The 13,563-nt window shown below is 51.7% G+C and overlaps 1 protein-coding gene across 3 annotated transcripts in view; it reads right to left on the bottom strand.

Annotated features, from left to right (window-relative positions):
* ATP6V1A (ATPase H+ transporting V1 subunit A) overlaps positions 1–11,239 on the bottom strand; it is a 36,008-nt gene extending 24,769 nt beyond the window's left edge. Inside the window, exon 1 of one of the 3 annotated variants that reach the window (XM_032977225.2) lies at positions 11,134–11,239. The gene's annotated coding sequence lies outside the window, so the exon portion shown is untranslated. Of the gene's footprint in view, positions 1–703; positions 803–10,509; positions 10,716–11,133 lie in introns of those variants that run through there. The other 2 variants (XM_076053689.1, XM_032977226.2) reach the window with 2 other exon arrangements.
* Positions 11,240–13,563: the final 2,324 nt, after the last annotated feature.

Genomic DNA, 13,563 nt, shown 5'->3' with positions numbered 1-13,563 from the left:
CTCTGTTCACCAACACACTCACGCACACCTGTCAAACCCTTATCAGTGCCCTATCTTATTACAAACCAATTCAGACCTTATTGGTCACCCCGTGCCCTTATAAATAGCAACGTTCATCATACAAGTCCCATCACGAGGAAGAAACACAAACAAATAAACGTATTGCTGCTGCCCGTATTTAAACGGCTGTACGCCGTGTGGACCTGAAACCACAATTTCCCCGTACAAGCATACGGGGTAAACCGTGTGGGTTGACACGGTGTGTCACTCACTCGCCAACTAATCCGCTCACCCGTTCGTCCATTCACTTACCCAACCACACATTAATCCACTCACTCACTCACCCACTCACTCACATATTCACCCAATCACTCATCCACCCACTCGCCTACTCGCTCACTCACCCACTACCAACTACTCATTCATCCACTTACTCGCTAACACTCACCCACTCGCTCACTCATCCACCCATTCACCTACTCAGTCACTCACCCACTCACATACTCACCCAATTACTCATCCACCCACTCGCCTAACTCACTCACTCACCCACCTGCTCGCTCATTCACCCACCATCAACTCCTCATTCATCCACTCGCAACTCCGATTAGCGCGGTTGGCGACGTACGGTGCGAAAGAAATTCAAAATGCACTCGCTCACACACACTGACCCACGTACTCGCTCACCCACCCGGCCACTCACCTTGATCCTGTGAACCACCTGATCTCACACACACACACTCACTCAGAGGACTCTCGCTAACTCCCAGCTCTCAGCCTCCCTGCGGCTTCTGAGTCGTAATGCAACTCCTCCACCTAGTGAGCTCTCCCCCCGCCCCCGTCTCCCCCTCCTCACGTCTCACCCCGCCGCCCTGCTATCCCGGGCAGCAGCAGCAGAGTCCGGATCTCCCCGGGTGTGCGAGAGGAGACCGGCACAAGCCGGCAACGGGATGAATGGCAACGCGCCCTTGCCAGCGTGTTGACACAACCGCGGCGGCGTTGTGGCCGGCTCCGGCTCCGCTCGGTCACTCAATCACCCACTCGTTCACTCACTCAGCGAGTCAGGAGTTCAACCTTTGCACGCCACGCTTCATTCATTCCACCGATAATCAACTCACTCGCTCACTCGCTCAACTCGCTCGGGAGTTGACCTTTTGCAGGGCAATACTTCATTCATTCTATCGATAATTCACTCACTCGGCCCATTCGCCCGGTAAGTCAGGCGTTCACTCGTCCGTTGACTTACACGACCGCGTCACTCGTGAATCAATCATTCAGTCTTTCATTCATCAATTCATTCTTTCACTCACCCAGCGTGGAGAGAAGCATGGCCCCCCCTCCCTTCCCTGCGTGTTTAAACCATCGCCAGCTTAGCCCGCCGCTCTCTCTCTCTCTCTCGCTCGCTCATTCATCGACTTACGAAACGACCCAAAGACTCACGTAAAGATCTATACACAGGCTCGCATCGAGATCTCGCGCAAAGTGCCCATGTGGACCTCACTCGCAAGGTTTACAAAGAGTCCCCACGGAATCGCAGACCCCGCCGACTCGCGCACAGAGACGCCGCGGACTTTAAACGAGAGCTCGTCATTGCAAGGCCCCGCGGGGCCACTCGCAAGGCCCCTGGCGGCCTTTCAGTGCGGGCCCCTGGCCTACGGGCCCCCAACCCTCCCCACGCCGCCGATACTCAAATGGTGAAAAGGCCGCGCCCATCATCATCATCATCATCGTGCTGCTGCTGTCACAAACTCCCAATGGTTTTAAACGGTGTTTGGCGGCTCTCGCTCACACACTGCTGATGTCTTAGCGGCGAAAGTGGCAAGCCCCCCCCCCCGCCCCCTCCTCTAAAAACGAGTGAAGATCACCGCCCCTAGGTCATGGGGAGAGAGACACCGCAAAGTCCAAATATACAGCAGCAGCAGCAGGCGTCAGGGTCGGCATCGAACCCACGACCTCCTGTATGGCAGGCGAGGTAGTTAACATCTCCTAGCCACCGTGATGATGATGAGAGACGCAAACTCCAAATATACAGCAGCGGGCGTAAGGGTTGACATCGAACCCACGACCTCCTGTATGGCAGGCGAGGTAGTTAACATCTCACCACCATGGTGATGATGAGAGAGACGCAACCTCCAAATATACATCAGGCGTCAGGGTTGACATCGAACCCACGACCTCCTGTATGGCAGGCGAGGTAATTTACATCTCCTCGCCACCGTGATGATGAGACACGCAAACTCCAAATATACGGCAAGCGTCAGGGTCGGGATCAAACCCACGACCTCCTGCATACCAGGCGAGGTAGTTAACATCTCCTAGCCACCGTGATGATGATGACAGAGTGAGAGACACGCAAACTCCAAGTATACAGCAGGTTTCAGGGTTTGGATCAAACCCGCGACCTCCTGCGTACCAGGCGAGGTAGTTAACATCTCCTAGCCATCGAGGCGCCCAGTCACAATCTCCTGGCTCGTAGGCAGGAGATGAAGGCAGTACAGCAAGAGGGATTGCTTCACATCCGTACGGGGACTGAGCCTTACCCACCCCCCTCCTCCCTCCCACTCACACGGCGCGTTGTTCCTTCCGGCTCTACTCCCGGTTCTCCCCCGGCCGTCTGGAGCGCGCTAGCTCCTTCCGAGATCGGCACGCACACCGGGTGCTCCGGCACTTTCACGTCTCGCGATGAAGAGGCCAACGTGCTGCTGCCACAAACCCCCCAAATCGTTTCAAGCGTGTGGCGGCCCTCTCGCACGCACACACGCGCTGCCGAAAGTGGGGGCCCCCCCCCTCCCCCAACGCCAAACCCCACCCCACCCCCCACCCCCCCCCCGCTCCGAAAACGCGTGACTAAACATCGCTTCGAACCACGTTAAGCGCCTTGAGAGAAAAAGGCCCCCCAGAAGCAGATAAACTAAGGCATCATTCCGGGTGACCGTGTGCTTTGACGGGTACAGCCAACCGTTGTTTTTTGGACGGGCGGCTGATCGGCCTGGAGCGAGAAATTCCACGTGGCCCCGAAGAGGAGGAGGAGGAGGAGGGAGGAAGGGGAGGAGGAGGAGGAGGGGGGAAGATGCTGAGACAGAGCAAGGGACGTCAATAATCCACACAGGGACCCCACAGCCTGGCCCAACCTCACCACCCCTCGCTTGTACGTACTGCATGCTATGTTGAGCTTCTTTCGCGCCGTACGTAGCGGCCAACCGTGCTAATCGGAGATGCGGGGGAAGGGCAACAAACTAGCACGCAGAAAGCGGTTCTAAAGAAATTAGTTGTCAATGTCGATGATTTAAAGGAACGTTCCAGACGGCCATTTGAAAGTGCACGATGCAGTGAGCCAACTGCATTGCAGAGAGAGATAGGGAAGCTCAGTCTGGCTCTATGAACGTCAAATATTAACATTGAACCCTAAGAACTCTAAGCGGGCCTCAGCCTGGTTCTCAGAGCCTCAGTCTGGCTCTATGAACGGACCGCTAAGCGAGCTTAAGTCTGGTTCTCAGGGCCTCAGTCTGGCTCCACGAGCCTCAGTCTGGCTCTATGAACGTCAGATATTAACACTGAAACCCTCATTATGCTAAGGATGCCTGAGTCTGGCTCCACGAGCCTCAGTCTGGCTCTATGAGCCTCCGATATTAACACTGAACCCCTCATTATGCTAAGGATGCCCGAGTCTGGTTGTATGAGCCTCAGTCTGGCTCTATGAACGGAACGCTAAGCAAGCCTAAGTCTGGTTCTCAGGGCCTCGGTCTGGCTCCACGAGCCTCAGTCTGGCTCTGTGAACGTCAGATATTAACATTGAACCCTAAGAACTCTAAGCGGGCCTCAGTCTGGTTCTCAGAGCCTCAGTCTGGCTCTGTGAACGTCAGATATTAACATTGAATCCGAAGAATGCTAAGCGAGCCTCAGTCCGGTTCTCAGAGCCTCAGTCTGGCTCCGTGAGCCTCAGACTGGCTCTATGAACGTCAGGCATTTACACTGAACCTTGAGAATGCTAATGGAGCCTTAGGCTGGCTCTATGAGCCCGGGGCATCGCCCGCATTTGGGGTCAGATCCGGCTAAATCCAACATCGCCGGCAATGCACACAAGCAGGGGACACCACAATCGCCACCATCGACGTCAACACAATCAACATCACCACCACCATCACCACAATCCACATCAACGTTACCACCACCATTGACATCACCATCACCATCATCACCACCACCGACATCACCACAATCACCACCATCGACATCATCGCCATCCCCACAATCGAGGCCATCACCACAATCACCGCCGACACCATCGCCGAACATCGCCATCGCCGTGACCCGCACCAACCCACCACCCCCCACCGCGTCGCCTTCAACAGACCCGTTGGGGCGAGCGCCGCCGGCGAGCGAACCCTTGAGGTCCGCCACAACGCGCCGGCCGGCCCCCCCTCCGTCTCCCCAGCGCCGACGTTGACACACCGCCCCTCCCCCCCCCCCCGGTTCTCGTTTTAGAGGCCGAGCCGACCTAGGCGAGCAACCGGGGAATCAGGCCCGTTGGGTCAGGGGAATCGACCTCGGGTAGGGGGGGGGGAGGAGCGGCGGCGCAGCGGTTGGGGCGCTGACGCGGCGAGCCGAGTTGGATTTTGCCCCCCCCCCCCCCCGCTGCTCTCCTCCCCGATCCGGGTCCCTCCTCCCCTAAGGTGGCTCAGCGAGATGTTGACTGCCTCGCCCGGTACGCAGGAGGTCGCGGTTTCAGATCCCGACGCCTGACACCTGCTGTAGATTTGGAGTTTGCGCGTCTCTCTCTCTCATCATCATCGCAGTGGCTAGGAGATGTTAGCTACCTCGCCTGGTGTACAGGAGGTCGTGGGTTCTATCCCTCTCTCATCATCATCACGGTGGCTAGGAGATGTTAACTACCTCGCCTGGTGTACAGGAGGTCGTTGGTTCAATCCCGACCCTGACACCTGCTGCTGTATATTTGGAGTCTGCGTGTCTCTCTCTCTCTCATCATCGCAGTGGCTAGGAGATGTTAGCTACCTCGCCTGGTGTACAGGAGGTCGTGGGTTCTATCCCTCTCTCATCATCATCACGGTGGCTAGGAGATGTTAACTACCTCGCCTGGTGTACATGAGGTCGTGGGTTCAACCCCGACCCTGACACCTGCTGCTGTATATTTGGAGTTTGCGTGTCTCTCTCATCACCATCACGGTGGCTAGGAGATGTTAACTACCTCGCCTGGTGTACAGGAGGTCGTGGGTTCAACCCCGACCCTGACACCTGCTGCTGTATATTTGGAGTTTGCGTGTCTCTCTCATCACCATCACGGTGGCTAGGAGATGTTAACTACCTCGCCTGGTGTACAGGAGGTCGTGGGTTCAACCCCGACCCTGACGCCTGCTGCTGCTGCTGTATATTTGGAGTCTGCGTGTCTCTCTCTCCCATCACCATGGCTAGGAGATGTTAACTACCTCGCCTGGTCTACAGGAGGTCGTGGGTTCAACCCCGACCCTGACGCCTGCTGCTGTATATTTGGAGTCTGCGTGTCTCTCTCTCTCCCTGTGGTCGCGTGGATTTTTCTCTGGGTTCCTCTGGTTTTATCCCTCCACATTTAGAACCGACATCACCCAACGTTTAGATTATTTGGCTACTATCAATTTCCACGTGATGATGATGACGACGACGATGAGTGCCACTTCGTTGGGCTATCATTTGTGATAGCCAGGGTGGCTTCGGACAAAGCGCTACGTAGCTCAGTGGGGTCTTAATTGGTCAAATATAGATGGAATTATATACTCTTTGGTTCTTTCGGTAAAGTCACGTAGGTATAAAATAAAATAAATTAGATCACGACGTTTCGATCGCCAACACAAGCGACCGTCATCAGGTGGGACAGACACAGCAGGAGAACTGCTGACGTAGGAGAACCACGAAAACTTCAAATCTAGATAGTTTGAATTGTTTTTGTTTATAGAGTGTAGTCACAGTGCGGGGAGCGTTAGTGTAGTGGTTGGCCCACTGCCCTCTATGAGGGCAGCGGGCCAACTGAGTTCGATTCCCCTACAAACTCACGGCCACCATCAGTGGCGCTGAGAGTGGTGACGGTATCTGGTATGGCCTTAGTCAGGAGGATGGTGCCACACTGCTCAGATGCTTGGCCGAGAATTCCATTGACATTCAAGGAGTGGGCCTGGGTCTCTGTGTGAGCCAATGGATCTCTATGTGGGTCTATGGGTCACTGTGTGGGCCTGTGGGTCTCTGTTTGGGCCTGTGGGTCTCTATGTGGGTCTATGGCTCTCTGTGTGAGTCTATGGCTCTCTGTGTGAGTCTATGGCTCTCTCTGTGAGTCTCTGTATGAGTCTGTGGGTATCTGCGCAAGTCTATGGCTCTCTGCGTGATGAGTCTATGGTTCTCTGTGTGAGTGAGTCTATGGCTATCTGTGCCGGTCTGTGGCTCTCTGCGTGATGAGTCTATGGCTCCCTGTGTGATGAGTCCATGGCTATCTGTGTGATGAGTCTATGGCTATCTGCGTGATGAGTCTATGGCTCTCTGCGTGATGAGTCTATGGCTATCTGCGTGATGAGTCTATGGCTATCTGCGTGATGAATCTATGGCTCTCTGCGTGATGAGTCTATGGCTCTCTGCGTGATGAGTCTATGGCTCTCTGCATGATGAGTCCATGGCTATCTGTGTGATGAGTCTATGGCTCTGTGTGATGAATCTATGGCTCTCTGCGTGATGAGTCTATGGCTCTCTGTGATGAGTCTATGGCTCTCTGTGTGATGAGTCTATGGCTATCTGCGTGATGAGTCTATGGCTCTCTGTGATGAGTCTATGGCTCTCTGCGTGATGAGTCTATGGCTATCTGCGTGATGAGTCCATGGCTATCTGTGTGATGAGTCTATGGCTCTGTGTGATGAATCTATGGCTCTCTGCGTGATGAGTCTATGGCTCTCTGTGATGAGTCTATGGCTCTCTGTGTGATGAGTCTATGGCTATCTGCGTGATGAGTCTATGGCTCTCTGTGATGAGTCTATGGCTCTCTGCGTGATGAATCTATGGCTCTCTGCGTGATGAGTCTATGGCTCTCTGTGATGAGTCTATGGCTCTCTGCGTGATGAGTCTATGGCTATCTGCGTGATGAGTCTATGGCTATCTGCATGATGAGTCTATGGCTCTCTGTGATGAGTCTATGGCTCTCTGCGTGATGAATCTATGGCTCTCTGTGATGAGTTTATGGCTCTCTGTGATGAGTCTATGGCTCTCTGTGATGAGTCTATGGCTATCTGCGTGATGAGTCTGTGGCTCTCTGTGTGATGAGTCTATGGCTCTCTGCGTGATGAGTCTATGGCTCTCTGCATGATGAGTCCATGGCTATCTGTGTGATGAGTCTATGGCTCTCTGCGTGATGAGTCCATGGCTATCTGCGTGATGAGTCTGTGGCTCTCTGTGTGATGAGTCTATGGCTCTCTGCGTGATGAGTCCATGGCTCTCTGTGTGATGAGTCTATGGCTCTCTGCGTGATGAGTCTGTGGCTCTCTGCGTGATGAGTCTATGGCTCTCTGCGTAATGAGTCTATGGCTCTCTGCATGATGAGTCTATGGCTCTCTCTGTGATGAGTCTATGGCTCTCTGTGATGAGTCTATGGCTCTCTGCGTGATGAGTCTATGGCTCTCTGTGTGATGAGTCTATGGCTCTCTGTGATGAGTCTGTGACTCTCTGTGATGAATCTATGGCTCTCTGTGTGATGAGTCTATGGCTCTCTGCGTGATGAGTCTATGGCTCTCTGTGTGATGAGTCTGTGGCTCTCTGTGTGATGAGTCTGTGGCTCTCTGCGTGATGAGTCTATGGCTCTCTGTGTGATGAGTCTGTGACTCTCTGTGATGAGTCTATGGCTCTCTGTGTGATGAGTCTATGGCTCTCTGTGTGATGAGTCTGTGGCTCTCTGTGTGATGAGTCTATGGCTCTCTGCGTGATGAGTCTATGACTCTCTGTGTGATGAGTCTGTGGCTCTCTGTGTGATGAGTCTGTGGCTCTCTGCGTGATGAGTCTATGGCTCTCTGTGTGATGAGTCTGTGACTCTCTGTGATGAGTCTATGGCTCTCTGTGTGATGAGTCTATGGCTCTCTGTGTGATGAGTCTGTGGCTCTCTGTGTGATGAGTCTGTGGCTCTCTGTGTGATGAGTCTGTGGCTCTCTGCGTGATGAATCTATGGCTCTGTGTGATGAGTCTATGGCTCTCTGCGTGATGAGTCTATGGCTATCTGCGTGATGAGTCTATGGCTCTCTGTGATGAGTCTATGGCTCTCTGTGTGATGAGTTTATGGCTCTCTGTGTGATGAGTCTATGACTCTCTGCGTGATGAGTCTATGGCTATCTGCGTGATGAGTCTATGGCGTGATGAGTCTATGGCTCTCTGTGATGAGTCTATGGCGCTCTGCGTGATGAGTCCGTGGCTCTCTGTGTGATGAGTCTATGGCTCTCTGTGTGATGAGTCCGTGGCTCTCTGTGTGATGAGTCTATTACTCTCTATGATGAGTCTATGGCTCTCTGCGTGATGAGTCTATGGCTATCTGCGTGATGAGTCTATGGCTCTCTGTGTGATGAGTCTATGGCTCTCGCGTGATGAGTCTATGGCTCTGTGCGTGATGAGTCTATGGCATCTCTGCGTGATGTGTCTATGGCTCTCTGTGTGATGAGTCTATGGCTCTCTGCGTGATGAGTCTATGGCTCTCTGCGTGATGAGTCTATGGCTCTCTGCGTGATGAGTCTATGGCTCTCTGTGTGATGAGTCTATGGCTCTCTGCGTGATGAGTCTATGGCTCTGTGCGTGATGAGTCTATGGCATCTCTGCGTGATGTGTCTATGGCTCTCTGTGTGATGAGTCTATGGCTCTCTGTGTGATGAGTCTATGGCTCTCTGTGTGATGAGTCTATGGCTCTCTGCGTGATGAGTCTATGACTCTCTGTGATGAGTCTATGGGTCTCTGTGTGATGAGTCTATGGCTCTCTGTGTGATGAGTCTATGGCTCTCTGTGTGATGAGTCTATGGCTCTCTGTGTGATGAGTCTATGGCTCTCTGCGTGATGAGTCTATGACTCTCTGTGATGAGTCTATGGCTCTCTGCGTGATGAGTCCGTGACTCTCTGCGTGATGAGTCTATGGCTCTCTGCGTGATGAGTCTATGGCGTGATGAGTCTATGGCTCTCTGTGTGATGAGTCTATGGCTCTCTGTGTGATGAGTCTATGGCTCTCTGCGTGATGAGTCTATGGCTCTCTGTGATGAGTCTATGGCTCTCTGCGTGATGAGTCTATGGCTCTCTGTGTGATGAGTCTATGGCTCTCTGTGTGATGAGTCTATGGCTCTCTGTGTGATGAGTCTATGGCTGCGTGATGAGTCTATGGCTCTCTGCGTGATGAGTCTATGGCGCTCTGCGTGATGAGTCTATGGCGCTCTGCGTGATGAGTCTATGGCTCTCTGCGTGATGAGTCTATGGCTCTCTGTGATGAGTCTATGGCTCTCTGCGTGATGAGTCTATGGCTCTCTGTGTGATGAGTCTATGGCTCTCTGTGTGATGAGTCTATGGCTCTCTGTGTGATGAGTCTATGGCTGCGTGATGAGTCTATGGCTCTCTGCGTGATGAGTCTATGGCGCTCTGCGTGATGAGTCTATGGCGCTCTGCGTGATGAGTCTATGGCTCTCTGTGTGATGAGTCTATGGCTCTCTGCGTGATGAGTCCGTGACTCTCTGCGTGATGAGTCTATGGCTCTCTGCGTGATGAGTCTATGGCGTGATGAGTCTATGGCTCTCTGTGTGATGAGTCTATGGCTCTCTGTGTGATGAGTCTATGTCTCTCTCTGATGAGTCTATGGCTGCGTGATGAGTCTATGGCTCTGTGCGTGATGAGTCTATGGCTCTCTGTGTGATGAGTCTATTACTCTCTATGATGAGTCTATGGCGCTCTGCGTGAAGCCGGCGAGCCGCCCGAGTTCGAGTTTCTGCTCACGGCCACCATCAGTGGCGGAGAGTGCTAGCATCTGCACCGCGGTCTCTCCCCTCGCGACCTTGCCATGGAACCGGCGTTGGTCCGAGCCGTGAGGTTAAAACACGACGGGCGAAGCCTTCATCCGGCAGTGGATTGGTGTTGATTTTTATTTATTTAACATACAAAAAATTATTAACGTCAGAGACTGAGAGAGAACGAGAGGGGGTGTTGTGGGGGAGCGGTGGCGCATCGGTTAGCGACGCTGCGCTATGAGCCCGGCCACCCCAAGATTCGACTCACACTCCCCCCTCTCCCCATCTCTCCCGCTCACGGCCACCATCAGTGGCGATTCTCCCAGCCGTAGTCTCCCAGCCTTAGTATCCACTTAAATCGCAGCAAACGCCTCCATTGACCGGCGCGGTGAAGTATGGTTCAAACGACTACCCGACCCCCAACACGCACACACGTAGCGTAGGAAGCAAGACCTTTCAATTTTAGCAGTGGATTGATAACGACCGATGTTGATTTATTTTATACAAAAATAAATTTTACCTCACGGTGGCGAGACAGAGAGGAGGCGAGCCGTGAGGGTGTTGCGGGGGAGCGGTGGCGCATCGGTTAGCGACGCTGCGCTATGAGCCCGGCCACCCAAGATTCGACTCACACTCCTCCCTCCTACCACCCCCCTCTCCCGCTCACGGCCACCATCAGTGGCGATTATTGCCAGCAGCTCCAAAAGCTCAGCACCGACGTCAAAAACTTAAATCCCATCAGCAGCCCCCATTGACCGGAGCGGTGAAGTATGGTCAAACGACTACCCCTCCCCCCCCCCAACACATACACACGAACGAAGCGTTGGAAGCAAAACCCTTCGCCCAATGCGCTGTCAATCAACAACAACTCCCGATTAATTTATAACAATTGTAATTATTACGATTTATCAATTTAGTGGGTGGGGTGGGAGTCAGAATGATAGGCGGCGATGACGTCACCGCCTGCCCATTCAACCCAATTCACGCCGCATTAATCCGACGATTGTCGTGTTAAGATTTTAATCGTTTGCGTTTACCTGCGTTAACGATACAACAAGATAAAAAAAACAAATTTTAAGTGTGATATTTTTATTTCCCTCGCTTCTAATTCTCAAGCTCCCTCCCCAACTCCCCGTGGACTTACCGCGTCCCCCCAGGTCAGCTGATCGCAACGCGCGGGGGCTTCTGGGTGCGGTGAAATCGACTCTCGCGGTAATCGAAAGGAATCGATTGCGATTCCTTGTTTTTTTCAATGAAATCGCGAAACGCACCCCCACGCTCACGCCCGTTGAGATTCGATTCTCGTTGACGGTAAGATAATCGATTTGTTGCGTTGGTTAACGGAAAAGGAATCGATCCCGACTAAGTCACGCCCGATCTCGAATCGACTTCTCAGCTGATTGCAGTGAATTCGGGAAGCGATTCCTGACGTTTAGTCATCCTCAATCGATTCCACCATTGATTGCGGTGCAACTTAAAACCACGCAACCATTCATCAGAATCGATTCCGCTTCACGTATCTATTCAAAGTTAGATACCCAAAGACATCTAAATCGAGTCAACATCTGCGCAAACAGAGCTTCGCAGCTCATCGGATTTCTCCGGGATCACTAAAGATTCTGATGCTCAGTGGATCCCGCACTCGGATCGCAATAATAAGAATCGACTCCATGTTAAGAGCTGAATTTTGATCGGTTAACCGCGGTGGGAATCGCAGCGGTGGGTGGCGAGTCACGTGAAGCAATCGCGCTGACGTCATCGCAGTCAGGCCACACCCCCCGCCTCTCTCATGGATATGCAAATTTATCCACAAATCCTCTCCCCCCCCCCATGAACTCCTGCAGCCACGATCCTACAACCCCCCCCATTCCCCCCCCCTCACGTGCCTATAGCCACAACAGCGGCTAATTTTCTCACCTGATGACGGACGCTTGTGTCGCGACCGAAGCGTCGTTTTAATTTTATTTATTTACCATTATTTTTTTACTATCTACGTGACTGTACGGAAAGAACCAGAGGGCAGAGATAAAATATTAACTCGCAGAAAAGAAACAATTAAGATGTCTTCATTCATGGCCAGTGTTAACATTTATTAAATCACCCGCTGTGTCCTGACTTTTGGGCTACCCTGTATAACAATAACAACCCTATGTGTTTTGATTTAAAGCTTTCGTGACTGCAGTAATTCATATTCTTAGTTTTTTCGGTAAAGTCACGTTGAAGAGAAACAACAAAATAATAAAATATATAAAACAATAAAAAATTCTCACGACGTTTCGAGCATAACTCAAACGGTCATCTTCAGGTGTGTTGGTTTGCATAAATGTATTTTTAAACGTCGCATTTATTTATTTATAAAGAACGTTAGCGCCACGCGCAGCGATTTGGCAGTTTGCCCAGGACTAGTCCATCTATATTCTGAAAAGAGGAGGGGGGAGACGAAATTTTTTATAATGTATGCTGTCTGAAAGCCACTGTAAGCGTGAACAATCAATTAAGACCTGAAATGGTTTATCAAATCTTTCCAATGATTGCTAAGATAAAATCCATCTTCTCGGTTGAAATTGTCTCTGTGCTTGTATATGTGGATAGCCTCATGAACGAATCTCTCATGGAAGCCAGATGGCTTACAAAGAACCTCTGTCTTGGAAAAGTCAATGGCATGTGAGCCTACTGAATTAGAACAATGATCTGCTACGGCCGAGGTGTTGGTCCTACCGTGTTTAAGGTCTGCTTTATGTTCACGAATGCGGTCCGAGACATGGCGTTTGGTTTCTCCAATGTAACTACTACCACAGAGGCAACTTAGTTTGTAGACACCAGGGTATTGTATGTCCGGAATCACATCTTTTACAGACGGAACCAGATCACGGATTTTATGTAATGTGTTGAAACGGACCTGGATCTTGTGTTTATTCAAGATTTTGGAGATCTTTTTTGTGATCCCAGCAATGTAGGGTAAAGTGATGGTTTTGAAAGGCTCCTCAAGAGGGTTCTTCTTCATGGATTATCTGAAACCGGATTCCCACCACCATCCATCACAGAAGAATTCTCTCATCAAGACTCTGTATCATAGAGCCCAATGCATATCCGACCAGGAACACATAAGCAGTGAACTCAAGCACGTACACCAAGCTCTTAGGGCTAATGGTTACTCCGACTATACAATCCGCAAAGCTATCACTCAAACCATGAAGAAGAACCCTCTTGAGGAGCCTTTCAAAACCATCACTTTACCCTACATTGCTGGGATCACAAAAAAGATCTCCAAAATCTTGAATAAACACAAGATCCAGGTCCGTTTCAACACATTACATAAAATCCGTGATCTGGTTCCGTCTGTAAAAGATGTGATTCCGGACATACAATACCCTGGTGTCTACAAACTAAGTTGCCTCTGTGGTAGTAGTTACATTGGAGAAACCAAACGCCATGTCTCGGACCGCATTCGTGAACATAAAGCAGACCTTAAACACGGTAGGACCAACACCTCGGCCGTAGCAGATCATTGTTCTAATTCAGTAGGCTCACATGCCATTGACTTTTCCAAGACAGAGGTTCTTTGTAAGCCATC

This window comes from Petromyzon marinus, chromosome 62 (genome assembly GCF_048934315.1).
Source record: "Petromyzon marinus isolate PM22_M1 ecotype Great Lakes invasive population chromosome 62, UKy_Petmar_22M1.pri1.0, whole genome shotgun sequence".
Lineage (NCBI taxonomy): Eukaryota > Metazoa > Chordata > Hyperoartia > Petromyzontiformes > Petromyzontidae > Petromyzon > Petromyzon marinus.
The sequence above is the reverse complement of the archived record's forward strand: the minus strand, read 5'-3'. Positions and strand labels throughout refer to the sequence as shown.